Raw genomic sequence first — 22101 nt, forward strand, 5'->3', positions numbered from 1 at the left:
ATTTCACATACGTGGAGAGATTTGGGAGAGATTTCTCATACTTAGAGAGATTTGGGAGAGATTTCACATACTTGGAGAGATTTCTCATACTTAGAGAGATTTTAAAGAGATTTCACATATGTGGAGAGATTTGGGAGAGATTTCACATACTTAGAGAGATTTCTCATACATAGAGAGATTTAGGAGAGATTTGAGAGAGATTCTAAATAGAGATAGAGTGAAAACGATTGAGAGAGGTTTCATGTGTGACATTTGTGAGTGTCCGGCTTCGAAACGCAAGGTTCGTAAACCCCGTTAAGCCATGTTTAACGGTCCTACACACTCCCGATGGGTATGCAACATTGTTTTATCGGTTTGGTTCATTACTTACCGCAGTTTTAGGTTAAAGAAATTTAGATACACGAACTTTTCAATTGATGATTTCTCATTAGAATAGCGAGTTGTATAGAAATTACCTAATGTAAGCCCTAGTACACAAGGGTTAATTGAGTTGACTGTTTTGACTTGTTGACTTTATTTGACTTTGACCTGACCAAAATTTGATGGTTGTCACATTTGTGCACATCAAGTTTTTGACGCCGTTGTCGGGGAACGGCTTATTTAATTATTGATTTATTTGCTTTAAATTAACCGATCCTTTTTGTGGGGTAAAACCTGCAAAAAGTTATTTTTAGTTTAGTTTGTTTTCTTCCAATACCGAATTCACGACATGAGCTTTATTGGCTCACGACGTGAATCCAGTAATTTCCAGTTTTCTTTGTTTTTTTGTTTTAGTTCAGGTTTACGTTTTTATTTTTATTTATTTTGCAGGAGTTCATGATCAGAGTTTCCAACACACCTTTGGTACCACCACTTGAAGATCCAGAGTCAGCCCTTCATTAAAAGAAGGATAAGAACGTGAAAGACAACCAAACACCATAGAAAACACATTTTAATAAAACCATTCATTCATAAAATCTCATAACATCATGTTTTTAATTCATAAATGACTCCCAAGATCAAAATACAACCAATCCCATATGTGTGTACGAATCAAGCCGGCGCCTTCCCACGGTCATCACTAGTACCTGAAACACATAACACTGAACACTATAAGCATAAGCTTAGTGAGTTCCCCAAAATACCACAATAATCACATAATAGCCACTCGAGGCTATAACTCTGTTGACCCTCTGGTCAATGTATCTTAGTGGGGCCCTCCAGCCCTAACTCTCTGTGGGCCCTCTGGCCCTAACTCTAGGGACCCGAAAGTCCCAACTCTGTAACTCTGAATCATGCATATCACATATCACAATAAATCACAACACATAATAACATGCAATCACACTAGCATATAACTCTATAATACTCTGTCTCTTAACTCTATTACCACACTAGGTAAAGTATAGTGAGAACACTCACCTCGGGTATCTCGGTAAATCTCTGACTCGGTAAATGCTGGCCTAGCCTCCGCCTAATCATATGAAAATAACACTCTATTTAATATAACTCTCAAAGGCTAGACTATGCTCTCTTTATGACACTCTCAGAAGGGTAAAAGACCATTTTACCCCTCTCATAGCTCAAAGGCACCACAATAGACCACACCTTAAAAGTCAACCCAAAAGTCAACTCTCCGGGTTACGCTGTGCGTACCAGATGTGTACGCTGAGCGTACCCGGCTGCACCTCAGAATCGGGGAGCGCCTCCCAGTACGCGGCGCGTACTAGGAATTACGCTCGGCGTACTCCCCTGCTTCAGCCCTTTTGCTCTTGAGATCTTAAACAGTTAAGACCTACGTCCATATTTTAGATCTATCCCCTTCTAAGCCCCTTACTCCATAAAGTTGATGACTTTAAGCCTTTGCATAGGTGAACAAGTCACTAACTCCCAAAATGATCCATCCTTCAACTCTAGAAGGCTTAAACACATGCTTGACTCCAAAGTAACATCCAAGATGGGAACTTTATGGCTCTACATCACTAATAACACTGAAAAGGGACAGATCTCGGACCATGGAGCACTTTACACTCATAAAGTCTCCACCTTTGGCGTTTTTAGCCCTAAAAAGGACACATACAACAACAACCAAAAGAAGAGGAAAGTTTTGAACTTTATACCTCCAAGAGTAGCTTTTTCCTCTGTAGATCTCAGATCCAAAATGGCACCTCAAGCTTTAGCCTCCAAGATCTCCTTTCCTCCTTCTTCACCAAGCCACTAAAGCACCAACAAGCTCAAATCAACACTCTCACACACTAAGAACGATGGGGCTCTCTTTTAGGGTTTCACTCACTGATATGGAGGCTAAGGAATGAGCCATAACACCCTTTAAATAGTGCACAAGGAGGATTAGGGTTTTTGCACCTGGGCCGGGTACGCCCGAAGTAACTCTAGGTACGCCCAGCGTACCTTGGTGACTCCGCATCCAAATTAAGTGCGTGAGTATGCGCAACGTACCCCTCTAGTACGCCCAGCGTACTCACTTGCTATACATCCTCCACTCAAGGACTAAACATGACAATTCAATAAAGAACAAGGATGAAAGAAATGCACCTGAATCGCGGGGTGTTACAATTCTCCCCCACTAGAACTAGACTTCGCCCTCGAAGTCTCATTCCTCGAACAACTCTGGATGATGCCCTCGCATCTCCGACTCTGACTCCCAAGTCATCTCGGATCCCTTCCGATGTTGCCACTGAACCAAAACCAAAGGTACCTCCTTGTTCCTCAAAACCTTGATTTTCCGATCTCTGATTGTCGCCGGTCTCTCAGCATAATTCAGGCTCGCATCCACCTGAATATCCTCCAATGGTACCACTACCGACTCATCGGCTATACACTTCCGCAATTGCGACACGTGGAAAGTGTCATGGATCTGACCTAACTCTGCAGGTAGCTCCAACCGGTAGGCTACCCTGCCTACCCTTGCAATCACCCGAAAAGGACCGATATAACGGGGCCCCAACTTGCCCCTCTTCCTGAATCGGATCACTCATTTCCAAGGAGAGACCTTCAGGAGTACAAAGTCGCCGACCTGGAACTCGAGCTCGGACCGGCGCCTGTCCGTATAACTCTTCTGACGACTCTGAGCGGTGAATAACCTCTGCCTGACCTGCTGTATCTGCTCAGTCGTCTGCAGCACAATCTCTGTACTACCCATAACACACTGCCCGACCTCTCCCCAGCAAATGGGGGTCCGACACCTCCTCCCATACAACAGCTCAAAGGGTGGCATACCAATGCTCGAATGATGGCTGTTGTTGTAGGAAAACTCTGCCAAGGGAAAATATGTGTCCTAACTCCCCCCGAAATCCAACACACAAGCCCGGAGCATATCCTCGAGCGTCTGAATCGTCCGCTCACTCTTTCCGTCAGTCTGGGGGTGATATGCGGTACTAAAATCCATCAATTCTTGGGTCTCGCCGGCTATTATTGTAGATTCATTCAGAATTTTTCTAGAATCGCCAAACCCTTAACCACTCTGACACAAAAAGGTGTACCCTTTTGTTGGATTGAAAAGAAGGACACTGCATTCCATACATTGAAGCGAGCCTTGTGCAGCGGACCTATCCTGTCCCTGCCCGAAGGGACAGAGGATTTCGTTATCTATTGCAATGCATCCAATCAGGGCTTAGGCTGTGTGCTTATGCAGTGGGGAAAAGTTATTGCTTATGCCTCGAGACAGCTGAAGGCACATGAAGTCAACTATACCACTCACGGCATGGAGTTAGGATCAGTGGTCTTCGCACTGAAGATTTGGAGACATTATCTTTCCGGAACCAAGTGCACAATCTTCACTGACCATAAAAGCTTGCAGCACATCTTCGATCAGAAGGACTTAAACATGAGGCAACGACGATGGGTTGAGCTGCTCAGTGACTATGAGTACGAAGTCCGCTACCATCCCGACAAGGCCAATGTGGTGCCAGATGCACTTAGCCGAAAGGAAAGTCCAAGCCGCAAAGTGAAGACTCTAACAATGACCATTCATTCCCACTTATCTACACAAATCCGAGAAGCTCAGTTGGAAGCTCTAAAACTAGAGAACGTGTCGAGCGAAGCCTTGAGGAGAATGGATAAGAATCTTGAGAACAGAGGTGACGGAGTCTACTGTTTTATGGATCGAATCTGGACCCCAAAGTTTGGAGGTTTTAGTGAAGTTGTTATGAACGAAGCTCACACGACCAGATACTCTGTGCACCCAGGTTCGGATAAGATGTACTTGGATCTCAAGAAGCAATATTCGTGGCCAAACATGAAAGCCGAAATCACAACATTCATGGGAAAATGTCTGACTTGCGCCAAGGTGAAGGTCGAGTACCAGAAACCCTCGGGTCTGCTCCAGCAGCCCGAGATACCCGAATGGAAATGGGAGATGATTACCATGGATTTCATCACTAAGTTACCCAAATCTCCGAGTGGGTACAATACCATTTGGGTAATTGTCGATCGTTTGAGAAAATCCGCTCACTTCCTTCCAATTAAAGAATCACTCAAGATGGAAAGACTCACGCGAATCTACATCCAAGAGGTAGTCTGACTGCACGGTGTACCTGTGTCCATTATCTCCAATCGAGATAGCAGGTTTACCTGAAGGTTTTGGCAGTCCCTTCAGAAAGCTCTTGGAACTAAGATGGATATGAGTATAGCTTATCATCCTCAGACAGACGGACAGAGTGAGAGAACTATCCAAACCTTAGAAGACATGTTGAGAGCATGTGTCATCGATTTCGGAAAGTAGTGGGACATTCATCTACCCTTGATCGAGTTCTCGTATAACAACAGCTACCACAACAATATCAAGGCTGCCCCGTTCGAAGCCCTCTACGGTCGCAAGTGCAGATCCTCTTTATGTTGGGCCGAGGAAGGGGACACGCAGCTAGCTAAGAGTCGAGTCCCCGACAGTGCTCTCATTGGTCTTGAAATCATCCGCGAAACCACCAAGAAGATCCTCCAGATCTGAGAACAACTGAAAGCTTCACGAGACAGACTGAAGAGTTATGCCGATAAACGACGGAAACCTCTGGAGTTCCAGGTTGGAGATCATGTCCTGTTAAAGGTCTCGTCCTAGAAAGGCATGATACGTTTTGGAAAGCGCGGAAAGCTTAACCCGAGGTACATAGGACCTTTCGAGATCGTCGCTAGGATCGGTCCCGTAGCTTATAAACTCCGACTACCTCAAGAGCTTAGCAACATCCATCCTGTATTCCACATCTCAAATCTTAAAAAGTGTCTATCCGATGAAACATTCGTGATTCCCCTTGATGAGATCGAAATCAACGAAAACCTAAACTTCGTTGACGAACCAATCGAAATCATGGATAGAGAGATCAAACATATGAAACAGAGTCGCATCCCGATAGTGAAGGTTCACTGGAATGCCAAGCGGGGACCCGAATTCACTTGGGAGCGCGAAGACTCAATGAAACAGAAATATCCGCATCTCTTTCCAAACCCATGATTTGTATCTTAATTTTGAATTTCGGGACGAAATTCCCTCTAACGGGGGGATAATGTGACAACCCGATATTAATTCCGTCAGTATATCCCGTTTCCGTTAATAAAATTTATTTTGATTAAAATTTTCCGTTAACTTTTGGATTAAGTTAACTAAATTGGGACTTTTATTTTGACTTCATAAGCGTCGGAACACATTAGAAACACGATTAAAAGACCCTCGACATTCGCTTAGAAAAGTTTTAGTTACAACTAAGTCGGGTTACGACAATTTAATCGGGTAAAATTTTAAACCTCATTTAACGTCGGTATTGGGTGGATTCCCACTTGGCCACAAACTCAAGCCTTATATAAAGGATGAGTGACTTCATTTGAGCTTTTTCCCACCTCCTCATAACTTTCTCTCTACTCTCTGTATAAAACTCGAGTTTTGATTCAAAAACGCCCTCTCAAGCTCCAAAATCGTAAGTAATCTATCCTAGCTTGTTGTTTAACTTGTTAAGCATGCAAATATATGTTTAAATCATCCAAAACACTCAAGAACTTATGTTTATGGTTTCGGAACACCTCCCAAAACCTTAAACTCCCTTAAAGGGGTTTTGAAGCCCCAAAACCCTTCCAAATCCTTTCTAGTGTTTAGCAAAGACTTAAGGACTTGCATGTACGAGCTTAGAACACCAAAATAATGTCATTTAGGTAGCAATCATGAGTTTACGGCCCAAGAACATTCTTAGACTGTAAACACACCTTCATAGACCATAAACACCTTTTAAGGTGTTAAATTGCCCCTTAAACACCTTTAAAAGCTTCCATGAGAGCCTAGAACCTTGTATTCCTTCATGTGATGCACCAAACCATGCACACTTGAGAAACACTTGAGTTTACAGTTTGGGAAGGTCTCCCAAAACTGTAAACACCTCCAAAGGGTGTTTAAGTGCCCCTAACACCTTGTATGGCTTAGAATTGGGTCTAGAACTTTGTATGCCTAACCTACAAGCACCAAAACACATGAAGATTGGACCAATCATGAGTTTATGGCCATAAACTCATGTGTTTACGGTAGTAAACTCCCCAAGGGTCCTTCAAGAACCGTAAATCCCTTTTCCAAGGTCAATTCAAGTCCCGATCACTTCCTAAGCCTTTGATTCAACTTTAGAACCTTCCCTTGTGCATTGTAAGTGTAACATCCCGGAATAGCAAGAGTAGAGTTGAAGGGCTAAAAGTGTTATTTGGGAAAGAGCGACTCGGCGAGTCCATGGATGGACTCGGCGAGTAGAGTCGCGGCTTGGTCGCGTGTTAAGCAGCCGACTCGGCGAGTCGATGAGATGGACTCGGCGAGTAGGCACTGAGTGGAGAAAGCCCTAATTCTCGGGGTTGAGCCCTATTTAAAGAACATTATATCCTTCCCCCAGCCTCTTTATTCCCTCTTGAAGTCCAGAAACCCTAGAAAGTGTGATTGAAGAAGATTGGAGCGTATTTGGAGCATTGGAGGAGTTTGTTGAAGGAATCTTGTGAGATTGAAGGCTTGGGGCAAGGGGCTTTGCTTGGATTCGAATTTCATTGCAGTTGGGGCGTCCATTGGAGGTAATATCTCGTTCTTGGACTGATTGTATGTTGTTTCTTCATTTTGGGGTTTGTGGGATCTTGTCTATGGATGAAATTGGAAGTCTAGAGGTTAGATCTGAGGTTGCTACCTCAGATCTGAAATGGAGAAGAATCAGAGAGCATGAAAGTCCCTGTGTTGGACTGTTTAGTGAAGCTTGCATGTCCCAAACCCTAGTTATAAGTGAATAAGTCCTAGATCTCTTTGGATTCACGTAAAGTTTGCCACTTTACGTGATGGATGAGTTGTATGAGACTAGACCTATGTTTTGGATCATTTGCATGGCCTGGAATGCTTCTGAGTGGATTCAGACCGGTGGTACTCGGCGAGTCACATGAGTGGACTCGACGAGTTGCTTGAAGATGAGCTGGGACTCGGCGAGTTGGAAGAACAACTCGGCGAGTTGGATGAAGATGGCCTGGAACTCGGCGAGCTGTATGAACAACTCGGCGAGTAGGTTGATGATAGTCTTAGACTCGGCGAGTCTATTCTTGGACTCGGCGAGTCTTGTCGAAGAGTCCCGATATTCCCTGGTTGAGTCGAGAATCGGTGAGTCAAGGGATGACTCGGTGAGTTGTGTGCGAGTGGACTCAGAGTTGTTGGACTCGGCGAGTCTCGGAGTGACTCGGCGAGTTAGGTCGCGGATTGAGTGAAGTTCTGATTATAGGAACTCGGCGAGTCATAGGGTTGACTCGGCGAGTAGGGTCAGTCAGAGGTTGACTTTGACTGAGGACTTTGATTTTGACCAAGGGTTGACCGTTGACTTTTAGGGTTTGGTCAGCGATGTGGCCTTTGGGCCAAGAGAGGGGTAAAATATTCTTTTACCCTTAAGAGGGTGCATTGAGAGGATTGATTCTAGTCTCGAGAGTTGTAGTCATGAGAGTTTTGCCTTACGTGTTAGGCGGTGGCGAGTTCGAGATTCAAGTATGGAGATATCTGCTTTCTGCTTGCCAGGTGAGTCTTCTCACTATACTTTACCTTGAGTAGGTAATCAGAGCTATGTGTTAGTGTGTGTATATTATGTGTATGCTATGTGTTGTACTGCATTACTTCTATGTGATTTATGCTGTGCATGTTTCCAGAGTTGGAACCGAAGGGTTCCTAGAGTTAGAACCGGAAGGTTCACAGAGTTAGAACCTGAGGGTTCACAGAGTTTGGGTGCACGGACCCATAGAGTTATGGCCTCGAGTGGCTTATATGTGTTATGTGTGTGGTATTTTGGGGAACTCACTAAGCTTCGTGCTTACAGTGTTTTGTGTTATGTTGTTTTCAGGTTTCTTTCAGTATCATGGGACGGCACCGGCTGGATTGTACACACCAGAGAAAGAGTCATATTTTGGAGGATCCTGGTTTTCTATGCAAGTGAAAATGAAGCTATGTTTTGTAATTCAATTATGAATGAAATTTTAAACAAGTGTTCTAAGATTAAAATGATTATTTTAAATGAAAATTTTGTCTTGAAATTTACGGTGTTACAAGTTGGTATCAGAGCCTTGGTTTGAGGGATTCGGATGCGCCTTCGGGTAATTCTGGACTCAAACTGAGGAAGAAGTGAGAAAGGTTTTCAAAGAAATAATTTTCTAAAGCGAATAAGAGTTCAAAGAGAAAACGAGAAAGAGCAGTGTGTACAATCAGCCAGAGCCCGAACGGTGATTTCCCAAAATACCCTTACTTTTGTGTTATGAGATATTTATGATGCACTTTATGAGATATTATTGCATGCTAGAGACAGGCTAGGTATTCCATATATTAGGACTAGAGTGGCCTGATTTGTGATGCCTTAGCCTAGGAATTTCTGTGATATGTGATGTGCTTTTGAGTATATGATGAGTGAGGATATTTGATTGGAATCCTTTAAGGGATTTGAGTAGAGGAGTAATCTAGGGGAGATACCAAGATGAGTACTGTGGTACTTGGAGAAAGATTAGTTAGAGCCCGCGAGGGGAAGAGTTGCAGAGTTCGGTGGTACTTCCGAGGAGGAGCAGAGCAAGCGGAGTTATCACCCAGAGTGAGTCATATATATTCTTCGATGCTCGAATGCTGCTTGCTTCGTGCTTTGTGGAACTCTCGATGATGGGAGTCAGCTACCAAGCGAATATGACGATATTCAGGAGGTAGATGGTTGGCATCATTAGGAGCTCTTCAGCAGCTGATGGCAGAGAAGTGTGGGAATCTGGGAAGAGCCTAGGGAGTAACCTTAGCCAGATGAGTGCACTGGCAGGGTAGAGAATTTCGCTAGGGAGCGAGCGCGCGACGGAATTGGTGAACTAGAAGGTCGAGCAGCTACTTAGGAGCTCCAGGATAGTCCGTGTGGAAAGTATGGGTAGATGTGGCAGGTAGTATGGGCCCGTACTACTGAAAGCAGAGGACCCATACTTGATACAGGGAGTATTCTGAAGATTCTAATGAGCGTATTGAGGAGTGATGTTATGGTTGAGTACCATACATCGGAGCAGATTGAGGAGTGATGTTATGGTTGAGTACCATACATCGGAGCAGATTGAGGAGTGATGTTATGGTTGAGTACCATACATCGGAGCAGATTAAGGAGTGATGCTATGGTTCGGGTACCATACACCGGAGCATATTGAGAAGGGATGTCATGGGATGAGTACCATGGTTCGTAGTGAATGATGCTTGTGATTATCTTGTTATCCGGTCATGATTGATGAGGTAGAGATTGGACGCTATGGGTTTTAGGCCTGTAGGCCATGATTGAGTTTGGAGAGGCGTCCCTCGAGAAGGAAGTCGAGTGCCTATCAGAGTATTTTGGTAAGGAGTTAGAGGGAGAGGAGAATTTCGGTCTGAGTTGAGCAATCAGTCGATAGAGGAGAGGTCACCTTCTATGTGGGTGGTGCTATTTATGTTCGTGTGCAAGACACGAGAGGCCTGATGTTTTAGTTTTGGGTTTGGGGGTAAACCCTGCAGGTCGTTATCGGTGATGATTTCTCCCAGAGTATCAGGTAGCATGTGTGCCGCGAGGTAGTGACTTATCATGAGCAGGCACTGAGGTAGTCGAGGACCACACCACACCTATTTGAGAATAGTAGGATGTGTTGTAGTGGTATCAGTGGGGAGTTCAGTCGAGTTTTGCAGTGCAGAGAGTTTTCATCTATGTTGGGAGTGGGTCCCTGTCCTTGGGACAATTTCGGTGTTGGAGCGTTGGTTGATGAGTTGAGGTGAGAGGTACGATGATTTTGCGGTTCAGTCTATGAGCCAGGGATGTTATTGAGCAGTTGAGATGCTTAGTGCTAGGTTGGTATGAGATTTGGAATGACTAGAGGCAGTAGTGATGAGAAGTTCTTGAGGAGTTCATCAGAGGTTCAGAGTATAGGGGGTTGATTGATTTCCTTAAGGGAGAATTATCGGGCGTTGTGTAGCACTTTCCTAGGGCAGGTGCGATTTCGCTGGTGAAAAAAAAAATAGTTGTGGGTTGGTTGTGTGCTAATTGGTGATGGTTCGAACCCTAAGTGGGGGAGAACCGGGTACAGTATGTAAGAAAGCAGAGATTTGTCAAGAGTAGTTATAAGTGGAGTATAGAGATATGCTGTAAGAAATCATGAGACCAGAGATGTCGGTGATCGAGGAAAGGGGTCAGAGTGAGTTAATGCGGGAAGTACTTGATGAGAAGGATGAATGTCTCCACGGCAGGTGTTTGGTGTTGTTGCAAGTAGATAGAGAATGATTAGGCAGCCAACTCCTGGGTCGGTATGTGTATCCTTGTTTGGATTTTGAGCGGTGGAAAATGGGTTCGGAGAATTATCAGTGTATTTAGTAGCGTTAGTGTTTTCTTGTATTCCAATTGAGAAATTGGATACACCGAGATTGCAATTTGGAAAATGCAGATCTAATTTTGGGGTTCAGAGGAAATGTATTATTGTGTCTATATGATGCTTGGGGCAGGAGATCGGTGGTTGTGGTAGGATCTTGTGATGTTCTGTTGGGGTATTCTGAGATATCCGGGTATGATATCTGTATTTCGGAGTTACTCGTGAATCTTGAATTGAATCGACTTGTGGTATATCAAGTATCTATGGATCTAGTGGGAGCCCTTCGAGTATGGGCATCCAGGGAGATTATTTGAGAGAGTGGACTTTCGCAAGGGTGGGCATTTGTTATGTTGATTGCCTCCAGAGTCTGTGATGGATATTCGAGTCGAGTATGGGTAGCCACTGATGATAGACTGCGGAGCACGAGCTAGTGGAGTCAGAGGGTGTTGTGATACTGCGGGGAGCCGTAGTACTCACTAGTCAGAGGGTGTTGTGATACTGCGGGGAGTCGCAGTACTCACTAGTCAGAGGGTGTTGTGATACTGCGGGGAGCCGTAGTACTCACTAGTCAGAGGGTGTGTGATACTGCGGGGAGTCGCAGTACTCACTAGTCAGAGGGTGTTGTGATACTGCGGGGAGCCGTAGTACTCACTAGTCAGAGGGTGTGTGATACTGCAGGGAGCCGTAGTACTCACTAGTCAGAGGGTGTTGTGATACTGCGGGGAGCCGTAGTACTCACTATTCAGAGGGTGTTGTGATACTGTGTGGAGTCGCAGTACTCACTAGATGGCAAGAGAATGTGATGTTGGAATGTTTTCCGAGCAGTTTATGATGTGGAAGAGTTTTGGGTTTGAGTAGCCCTAGTATTGAGTCTTTGGAGCCTGGATGTTGAATCGTGGGCGAGACGGGGGTCTCCGTCTCTGTCGTGAGATGCGGTGAGATGCGTAAGGGATATGCGCAGCAGAAACCGGAGATCAGAGCTGAGACGATCCTCGATTGGATCGTATTCTTCTCGCATGAGGAAAAGAGGATTTCGTGACTTGCGTGTCACTGGGCAAGGAGAGTGGTCACGGGGAAAAGGTTAGTGAGATGTTTGGATCATGTTATGGGTGACCTTTGGAGGCTCAGCTGTGGAGTCAAAAGCTAACCTGGTGCTCAGTCTCGAAGAGGGATATGAGAAATGAGCTAGAGCTTATCATGAGGTTGTCTGAGGACACTCCAGAGCGAGTGAGCGATTCAGACGCTCGAAGTCATGCTTCGGGCATGTGTATTAGATTTCGGAGGAAGCTGCGGCACATAATTATCCCTGGTTGAGTTGTCCTATATCAACAGCCATCATTAGTGCATTGGTATGCCGCCCTTTGAGCTGTTGTATAGGAGGTGGTGTCGGACCCTCATTTGCTGAGGAGAGGTAACGCATGGACCCGAGAGTCCTTGCGAGCAGATCCAGAGCATGTGCGATACATGGAGTAGTGGCAAGGTTGTCAAGTGGATTTCCCTAGGTAAGGGAAGAGAAAGGTATGTAACCCCAGGAGGGGGGGGGGAAGTGTTGGTTCACGGAAGTGAAGGTAGTAGTGCGAATGGATGATTTAGAGTATGAGGGTTGAACGCTGTGTCTGTTACAGTGGTATGGAATGACATCATGATGAGATGTCTGCTGAGGACGCGGAAGGGATTCCACGGGTGTAGAGCCAGGAGGCTCGGAGGGGATCCAGGGAGAGAATCCTAGACTCTCAGTGTGATTCTGATCAGGGTATTGGGTATGTATCAGTGGTTCATCCTGGGGGGGGGGGATGTTTGAGGATATCATCAGTGTATCGGGTCTTCCAACCTGTGGGTGTTGGGGCTAGTTCAGCATTTGTATGTGATTGCAAGAGGAGAACTCGTGAGAGTTGCTCTGAGAGTGAGAATGGGTCTCTCAGTCATTCCGGAATGGATAAAGTGGGCTTTGGATCGGGGATCCGGTGGTTCATGGTTTCCTAACCCTTATGGGTCGAGTGATCGTTGAGATTTAGAGCAGAGTTGCATCTTGGGTAATTCTCGGTTATTGAGAATGATGATCAGGGGTACAGTCGATGCCCGGTTCGAGATGGTGATCAGGACACCGTGAAGGAGGGGAAAGTATGTTCGAGTTTCGATATTTATGCCTTGAGAGACCTGGGCCGGTTAACGCCCGGTGGAGCGTTGTGGTAATATCCTTGGAGTTGAGTTGCTGTAGGCTTCGAGGGCGAAGCCTAATATAAGTGGGGGAGAATTGTAACATCCCGGAATAGCAAGAGTAGAGTTGAAGGGCTAAAAGTGTTATTTGGGAAAGAGCGACTCGGCGAGTCCATGGATGGACTCGGCGAGTAGAGTCGCGGCTTGGTCGCGTGTTAAGCAGCCGACTCGGCGAGTCGATGAGATGGACTCGGCGAGTAGGCACTGAGTGGAGAAAGCCCTAATTCTCGGGGTTGAGCCCTATTTAAAGAACATTATATCCTTCCCCCAGCCTCTTTATTCCCTCTTGAAGTCCAGAAACCCTAGAAAGTGTGATTGAAGAAGATTGGAGCGTATTTGGAGCATTGGAGGAGTTTGTTGAAGGAATCTTGTGAGATTGAAGGCTTGGGGCAAGGGGCTTTGCTTGGATTCGAATTTCATTGCAGTTGGGGCGTCCATTGGAGGTAATATCTCGTTCTTGGACTGATTGTATGTTGTTTCTTCATTTTGGGGTTTGTGGGATCTTGTCTATGGATGAAATTGGAAGTCTAGAGGTTAGATCTGAGGTTGCTACCTCAGATCTGAAATGGAGAAGAATCAGAGAGCATGAAAGTCCCTGTGTTGGACTGTTTAGTGAAGCTTGCATGTCCCAAACCCTAGTTATAAGTGAATAAGTCCTAGATCTCTTTGGATTCACGTAAAGTTTGCCACTTTACGTGATGGATGAGTTGTATGAGACTAGACCTATGTTTTGGATCATTTGCATGGCCTGGAATGCTTCTGAGTGGATTCAGACCGGTGGTACTCGGCGAGTCACATGAGTGGACTCGACGAGTTGCTTGAAGATGAGCTGGGACTCGGCGAGTTGGAAGAACAACTTGGCGAGTTGGATGAAGATGGCCTGGAACTCGGCGAGCTGTATGAACAACTCGGCGAGTAGGTTGATGATAGTCTTAGACTCGGCGAGTCTATTCTTGGACTCGGCGAGTCTTGTCGAAGAGTCCCGATATTCCCTGGTTGAGTCGAGAATCGGTGAGTCAAGGGATGACTCGGTGAGTTGTGTGCGAGTGGACTCAGAGTTGTTGGACTCGGCGAGTCTCGGAGTGACTCGGCGAGTTAGGTCGCGGATTGAGTGAAGTTCTGATTATAGGAACTCGGCGAGTCATAGGGTTGACTCGGCGAGTAGGGTCAGTCAGAGGTTGACTTTGACTGAGGACTTTGATTTTGACCAAGGGTTGACCGTTGACTTTTAGGGTTTGGTCAGCGATGTGGCCTTTGGGCCAAGAGAGGGGTAAAATATTCTTTTACCCTTAAGAGGGTGCATTGAGAGGATTGATTCTAGTCTCGAGAGTTGTAGTCATGAGAGTTTTGCCTTACGTGTTAGGCGGTGGCGAGTTCGAGATTCAAGTATGGAGATATCTGCTTTCTGCTTGCCAGGTGAGTCTTCTCACTATACTTTACCTTGAGTAGGTAATCAGAGCTATGTGTTAGTGTGTGTATATTATGTGTATGCTATGTGTTGTACTGCATTACTTCTATGTGATTTATGCTGTGCATGTTTCCAGAGTTGGAACCGAAGGGTTCCTAGAGTTAGAACCGGAAGGTTCACAGAGTTAGAACCTGAGGGTTCACAGAGTTTGGGTGCACGGACCCATAGAGTTATGGCCTCGAGTGGCTTATATGTGTTATGTGTGTGGTATTTTGGGGAACTCACTAAGCTTCGTGCTTACAGTGTTTTGTGTTATGTTGTTTTCAGGTTTCTTTCAGTATCATGGGACGGCACCGGCTGGATTGTACACACCAGAGAAAGAGTCATATTTTGGAGGATCCTGGTTTTCTATGCAAGTGAAAATGAAGCTATGTTTTGTAATTCAATTATGAATGAAATTTTAAACAAGTGTTCTAAGATTAAAATGATTATTTTAAATGAAAATTTTGTCTTGAAATTTACGGTGTTACAGTAAGACCTTTAAACATCCAAGAACACACCACCCATGAGTTTATAGCCATAAACTCATGGGGATATGGTCTTTGGACCGTAAACACCCATAAGGGTTTACTCTTGAAGAGTAAATTCCTTATCTAGGCCCTACACACCTTTAGATGCAACCCGGATCATTCCTAACGCTTGATATAAAGTGTTTTCGCACCTCGGAGTGTATTTTCTTATTTAATTAGTAGTTCAAAGTCTAATTAGATACAATTATGTGTCTCCTTATGTGACATAGGAACCTCACGCGTGTTCAAGCCCTAAACTGACACTTAGCATCTTACCCGACACATTTCTCGTCTGGTGAGTTCATACCCCTACACCATTTTCCGTGTTTTTCATGTTTTCAGGGGGAGAGTACAAACAAAAGTACAAGGAAACTTGTACTCAAAACTTATTATTTTGTATGAAATGTTACATGTTTAGTATGCTTTTTACACTGAAATCTGTATTAACCAACCGTTTAACTTGCAGAGCTAGTTTTCAAACTAATTGTGAAACTTATTATAAAATGTTATATTTTATATTTCATGAAGGATTTCATGCCATTCAAAAAACTGGATTTTTCCGTATTATTACTAGTAAATTCGTTATTCTTAAGATTGCAGACACGTCCTCTGAAACACTCCACAGAGATACGCGAGTGGAGGACCGCCCCTGTAACAGAAATCTCTTAGAAGGAGAGCGTGACTTGAGTGTATAGATCTATACGGGGCTGACTACCCCGCACCTTGATGCTAGCTAAAGTGGGACCGACAGGTCTACGGGTGACAAAAGTCATAAATGATATTGGTCACGTTACGCGCCATATGTAGTTTTATCGTATGGTTATGGAACTCGCAACTTAGATAATGGAGATTTACTCTTAAGTAATAATGAACCTAGTGAACTAACCTCAAAGTAATAACTGTTTTGATTACTAGAGGGTATTGGTAATACCCTTAGGTATTAGTTCATAACCTACTTGTTAGTTTTATATACTTGTTAAAACTAATGCACTTTCCAAGGATAACCAAACTTTCAGGGAAACTTTACTTAACATTGCAAATATGGTAGATACTTGTACATTTCATTCCGGATCAATAACCAACCACCTACTTTTAAGGAAAATAAGGGTTTTTCCTAGGATAACTTAACTTTTCATAAACAAGCTGATTAACAAATGGATAACCAAACTTCTTTTATAAGAAAATAACAGGGAGGGAACAGAAGGGGATGACATTAGAAGTAGGATCGTCGAACGGTCTTCTGTCTATACCATTCTCTGCCCGCTACCCCTGCTCCTACTTCGAATGATAGAATGATTCGAAAGGTTCCAACGACTCTTCAGGTTAGGTTCTCTTTCAACATAGACATCCCGATGACCATGGATGGGATTTTCTTGGGATACAACATCTTGTAAACTTAAAGGAACATTTTGTTTTAAAAGAACTTTGGTTATCCATTTTTTAATTAGCCTGTTTATGAAAAGTTAAGTTATCCCAGGAAAAACCCTTATTTTCCTTAAAAGTAGGTGGTTGGTTATTGATCCTGAATGAAATGTACAAGTATCTACCATACTTGCAATGTTATGTAAAGTTTCCCTGAAATTTTGGTTATCCTTGGAAAGTGCATTAGTTTTAACACGTATATAAAACTAACAAGTAGGTTATGAACTAATACCTAAGGGTATTACCAATACCCTCTAGTAATCAAAACAGTTATTACTTTGAGGTTAGTTCACTAGGTTCATTATTACCTAAGAGTAAATCTGCCTTATCTAAGTTGCGAGTTCCATAACCATACGATAAAACTAGATATGGCGCGTAACAGGACTAGTATCATTTATGACTTTTGTCACCCATAGACCTGTCGGTCCCACTGTAGCTAGCAGCAAGGTGTGGGGTAGTAAGCCCCGTATAGATCTATACTCTCAACTCACGCTCTCCTTCTAAGAGATTCTGGTTACATGGGCGGTCCTCCACTCACGTATCTCTGTGAAGTGTTTCAGAGGACGTGTCTCCAATCTTAAGAATAATGAATTTACAAGTAATAATACGGAAAAATCTACTTTTATGAATGGCATGAAATCCTTCTTGAAATATAAAATATAACATTTTATAATAAGTTTCACAATTAGTTTGAAAACTAGCTCTGCAAGTTAAACGGTTGGTTAATACAGATTTCAGTGTAAAAAGCATACTAAACATGTAACATTTCATACGAAATAATAAGTTTTGAGTACAAGTTTCCTTGTACTTATGCTTGTATTCCGCCCCTGAAAACATGAAAAACACGGAAAATGGTGTAGGGGTATGAACTCACCAGACGAGAAATGTGTCGGGTAAGATGCTAAGTGTCAGCTTAGGGCTTGAACACGCGCGAGGTTCCTATGTAACATAAGGAGATACATAATTGTATCTAATTAGACTTTGAACTACTAATTAAATAAGAAAATACACTCCGAGGTGCAAAAACACTTTATATCAAGCGTTAGGAATGATCCGGATTGCATCTAAAGGTGTGTAGGGCCTAGATAAGGAATTTACTCTTCAAGAGTAAACCCTTATGGGTGTTTACGATCCAAAGACCATATCCCCATGAGTTTATGGCCGTAAACTCATGGGTGGTGTGTTCTTGGATGTTTAAAGGTCTTACAATGCACAAGGGAAGGTTCTAAAGTTGAATCAAAGGCTTAGGAAGTGATCGGGACTTGAATTGACCTTGGAAAAGGGGTTTACGGTTCTTGAAGGACCCTTGGGGAGTTTACTACCATAAACACATGAGTTTATGGCCGTAAACTCATGCTTGGTCCAATCTTCATGTGTTTTGGTGGTTGTAGGTTAAGCATACAAAGTTCTAGACACAATTCTAAGCCACACAAGGTGTTAAGGGCACTTAAACACCCTTTGGAGGTGTTTACGGTTTTGGGAGACCTTCCCAAACCGTAAACTCAAGTGTTGCTCATTTGTGCATGGTTTGGTGCATCACATGAAGGAATACAAGGTTCTAGGCACTCATGGAAGCTTTTGGAGGTGTTTAAGGGGCAATTTAACACCTTAAAAGGTGTTTATGGTCTATCAAGGTGTGTTTACGGTCCAAGAATGTTCTTGGGCTGTAAACTCATGGTTGCTACTCAAATGACATGATTTTGGTGTTCTAACTCGCTAATTTAAAAGTAGAACCTGTAAATCTTATGATTTGTTAATACCACATGTGAGCTATTATAACCATGCTAGACTCAGATGGCCTCGTAATACGGCGTTCTTCAGGCATCGCCGTTAAATGACACTTGTCACCTCAGACCTGCCGGTCTAGTTGTTGCAAGCAGCTCAGGTACGGGTTTGTCAGACCCAATATAGATCTATATACAACTATCACGCTCTCCCTACAAGAGACTCTAGTTATAATTTACAGGACTTTTGATTTTGTTACCATGAAGGTAACATGAAGGGAATGACTCACAAATTTATTCATTAACAGATTTACGTGAACTAAACTGAAAACGTTTGGTAATTAAGTTTGAAATGTAAATGATACATAAACTATACCTGTTATAGTTTATCCAAAATGTTTGTACTGTAAAAGAATTCCTTCTATGAAAATACATTAATGCTATGAGTCCATAAACTATCACTATTATGTAGTATATGAAAAAGCCATTCGTTTTGAGAGTAAAACCTTTCTCATGTAGTAAAAATCCATGTACTATGCTTACTATAGCTTATTAATGTGTTTTAAATGAATGAAGAATCCTTATCATGAATAACTAAATTTCATTTTATAATGATAAAATAACAAGGAAACACATTCATTATTTAGAACTTATGGTTATACACTTTGCTCAAAATAATACAAAGTGTTATGAAAGTTATAAGTTGTTAACTAGTTTTTAACCTTTCTGCACTGTTTTAGAAAAATCATAGAAAAATCATATGAAATCAAAAACTGAATCCATAAATTTTGAGAGTTCATAAAATGTGTCTAGTTTAATCCTAATTTTTATTATGATTTTTGGAAGTCTTTAACTTGTGTTAAAATGTCCATATTCACAGACTGGTCCGGATTTGTTCTTGAAATGATAGGTTGTTTTGTAAAAATCACCATAAATTGTAGAAAAATCGTATGGAGATGTGCAAGTAGTCATTTTAAAGCTATAAACCTGAACTATTTGTATCTAATACAGTTTTGAAAACTAAAATGTTTAAGTTGAGCAAAACAGTCCGTGAATAGAGTTAAACGTTTGCTGATGAAAGCTGTTGGAAAAGTTTTTGTTGTGTTCTTGGTGTTTTAACTTGTATTCCCCCCCCCCCCCCCCCCCTCCCCTCTTAAAACTTAAGAAATCATGAAAAGATAGGGGTATGAACTCACCTTATATGATTTCAGTGGGTGAATGTTGAAGAAGAGAAGTGTTTACCTCAAGAACACTTGGAGGATTGCTTGAAGATTCGAGAATCTAACACTAATGTGATGGAATTTGTGTAAGCAATCTATGCTTTTGAGTAGGAGGATGTGTAATAATCATAAGAGAGATTATGATACTTACCAAATTGATGAGAAAAGCCTTGGAGTATGCCTTGAAGTTCTTGAAATTGAGAGAGAAAGATGAGAGAGTTTGGAGTGTGATTCTTGGTGGAAAATGAGAGAATAAATGAAGTGTGAGGAGAGAGGATGGATGTTCCATCTCTAAGAACGTGGGAAATGGCTGGAAATCATGATAAAGTACATTGACATGATCTAGGTATGGTGGAAGGAGTGTGGCTGGTCATTGAGTGGGTGTGGGTGGTTGCTTGTGTCATAAACTAAAGAAAAGTCAACACTCCACCTCTTGTACTTCACCCACTATTCTTGGATAAGATTTATCCTCAAAATTATGGAGCCTTATATGTTAAAAAAAAGTTTTGGGTGAAAATCTCGCGTTAAACTAATTAAAAACAGGCCTAAAATGTAAAACTAGTCGAAAACCGGGAAGAAAAAGCTTTTCTGCGAGACCTCTCGGTCCTGGCCAAGTTTCGGTCCCTTCTGGTCATGGACCGAAGGTGGGATGCCCCAAAATAGCCCGAAAGCGAAATGGAGCGAAAGGGGTAGGAGGCGAAGGCGAAGGTAGGGTTTGGTCAATGCGAGACTTCAGTCCGAGATAGGGTAGTTTGGTTCTGACAAGTTCGGTTCCTAAGAGGGGACTTTCGGCTCTAAGAGGGTTCGGCCCTATAGAGTGGGTTTCGGGTCCTTAAGCCTAGTTTACTCGTTTTTACCCCGTTTCAAGCCGTTTTTGACCTGGTTAAGGGTCGGGATGGCCTGAAAGACTATAAAAAGATTAAGGAACTTTTGAGAGAGATTTGGGAGAGATTTCACATACTTGGAGAGATTTCTCATACTTAGAGAGATTTGGGAAAGATTTCACATATGTGGAGAGATTTGGGAGAGATTTCTCATACTTAGAGAGATTTGGGAGAGATTTCACATACTTGGAGAGATTTCTCATACTTAGAGAGATTTCACATACGTGGAGAGATTTGGGAGAGATTTCACATACTTAGAGAGATTTCTCATACATAGAGAGATTTAGGAGAGATTTGAGAGAGATTCTAAATAGAGATAGAGTGAAAACGATTGAGAGAGGTTTCATGTGTGACATTTGTGAGTGTCCGGCTTCGAAACGCAAGGTTCGTAAACCCCGTTAAGCCATGTTTAAGGGTCCTACACACTCCCGATGGGTATGCAACATTGTTTTATCGGTTTGGTTCATTACTTACCGCAGTTTTAGGTTAAAGAAATTTAGATACACGAACTTTTCAATTGATGATTTCTCATTAGAATAGCGAGTTGTATAGAAATTACCTAATGTAAGCCCTAGTACACAAGGGTTAATTGAGTTGACTGTTTTGACTTGTTGACTTTATTTGACTTTGACCTGACCAAAATTTGATGGTTGTCACATTTGTGCACATCAAGTTTTTGGCGCCGTTGTCGGGGAACGGCTTATTTAATTATTGATTTATTTGCTTTAAATTAACCGATCCTTTTTGTGGGGTAAAACCTGCAAAAAGTTATTTTTAGTTTAGTTTGTTTTCTTCCAATACCGAATTCACGACATGAGCTTTATTGGCTCACGACGTGAATCCAGTAATTTCCAGTTTTCTTTGTTTTTTTGTTTTAGTTCAGGTTTACGTTTTTATTTTTATTTATTTTGCAGGAGTTCATGATCAGAGTTTCCAACACACCTTTGGTACCACCACTTGAAGATCCAGAGTCAGCCCTTCATTAAAAGAAGGATAAGAACGTGAAAGACAATCAAACACCATAGAAAACACATTTTAATAAAACCATTCATTCATAAAATCTCATAACATCATGTTTTTAATTCATAAATGACTCCCAAGATCAAAATACAACCAATCCCATATGTGTGTACGAATCAAGCCGGCGCCTTCCCGCGGTCATCACTAGTACCTGAAACACATAACACTGAACACTATAAGCATAAGCTTAGTGAGTTCCCCAAAATACCACAATAATCACATAATAGCCACTCGAGGCTATAACTCTGTTGACCCTCTGGTCAATGTATCTTAGTGGGGCCCTCCAGCCCTAACTCTCTGTGGGCCCTCTGGCCCTAACTCTAGGGACCCGAAAGTCCCAACTCTGTAACTCTGAATCATGCATATCACATATCACAATAAATCACAACACATAATAACATGGAATCACACTGGCATATAACTCTATAATACTCTGTCTCTTAACTCTATTACCACACTAGGTAAAGTATAGTGAGAACACTCACCTCGGGTATCTCGGTAAATCTCTGACTCGGTAAATGCTGGCCTAGCCTCCGCCTAATCATATGAAAATAACACTCTATTTAATATAACTCTCAAAGGCTAGACTATGCTCTCTTTATGACACTCTCAGAAGGGTAAAAGACCATTTTACCCCTCTCATAGCTCAAAGGCCCCACAATAGACCATACCCTAAAAGTCAACCAAAAGTCAACTCTCCGGGTTACGCTGCGCGTACCAGATGTGTACGCTGAGCGTACCCGGCTGCACCTCAGAATCGGGGAGCGCCTCCCAGTACGCGGCGCGTACTAGGAATTACGCTCGGCGTACTCCCCTGCTTTAGCCCTT

The sequence above is a fragment of the Lactuca sativa genome, chromosome 4 (genome assembly GCF_002870075.4).
Source record: "Lactuca sativa cultivar Salinas chromosome 4, Lsat_Salinas_v11, whole genome shotgun sequence".
Classification (NCBI taxonomy): Eukaryota; Viridiplantae; Streptophyta; class Magnoliopsida; order Asterales; family Asteraceae; genus Lactuca; species Lactuca sativa.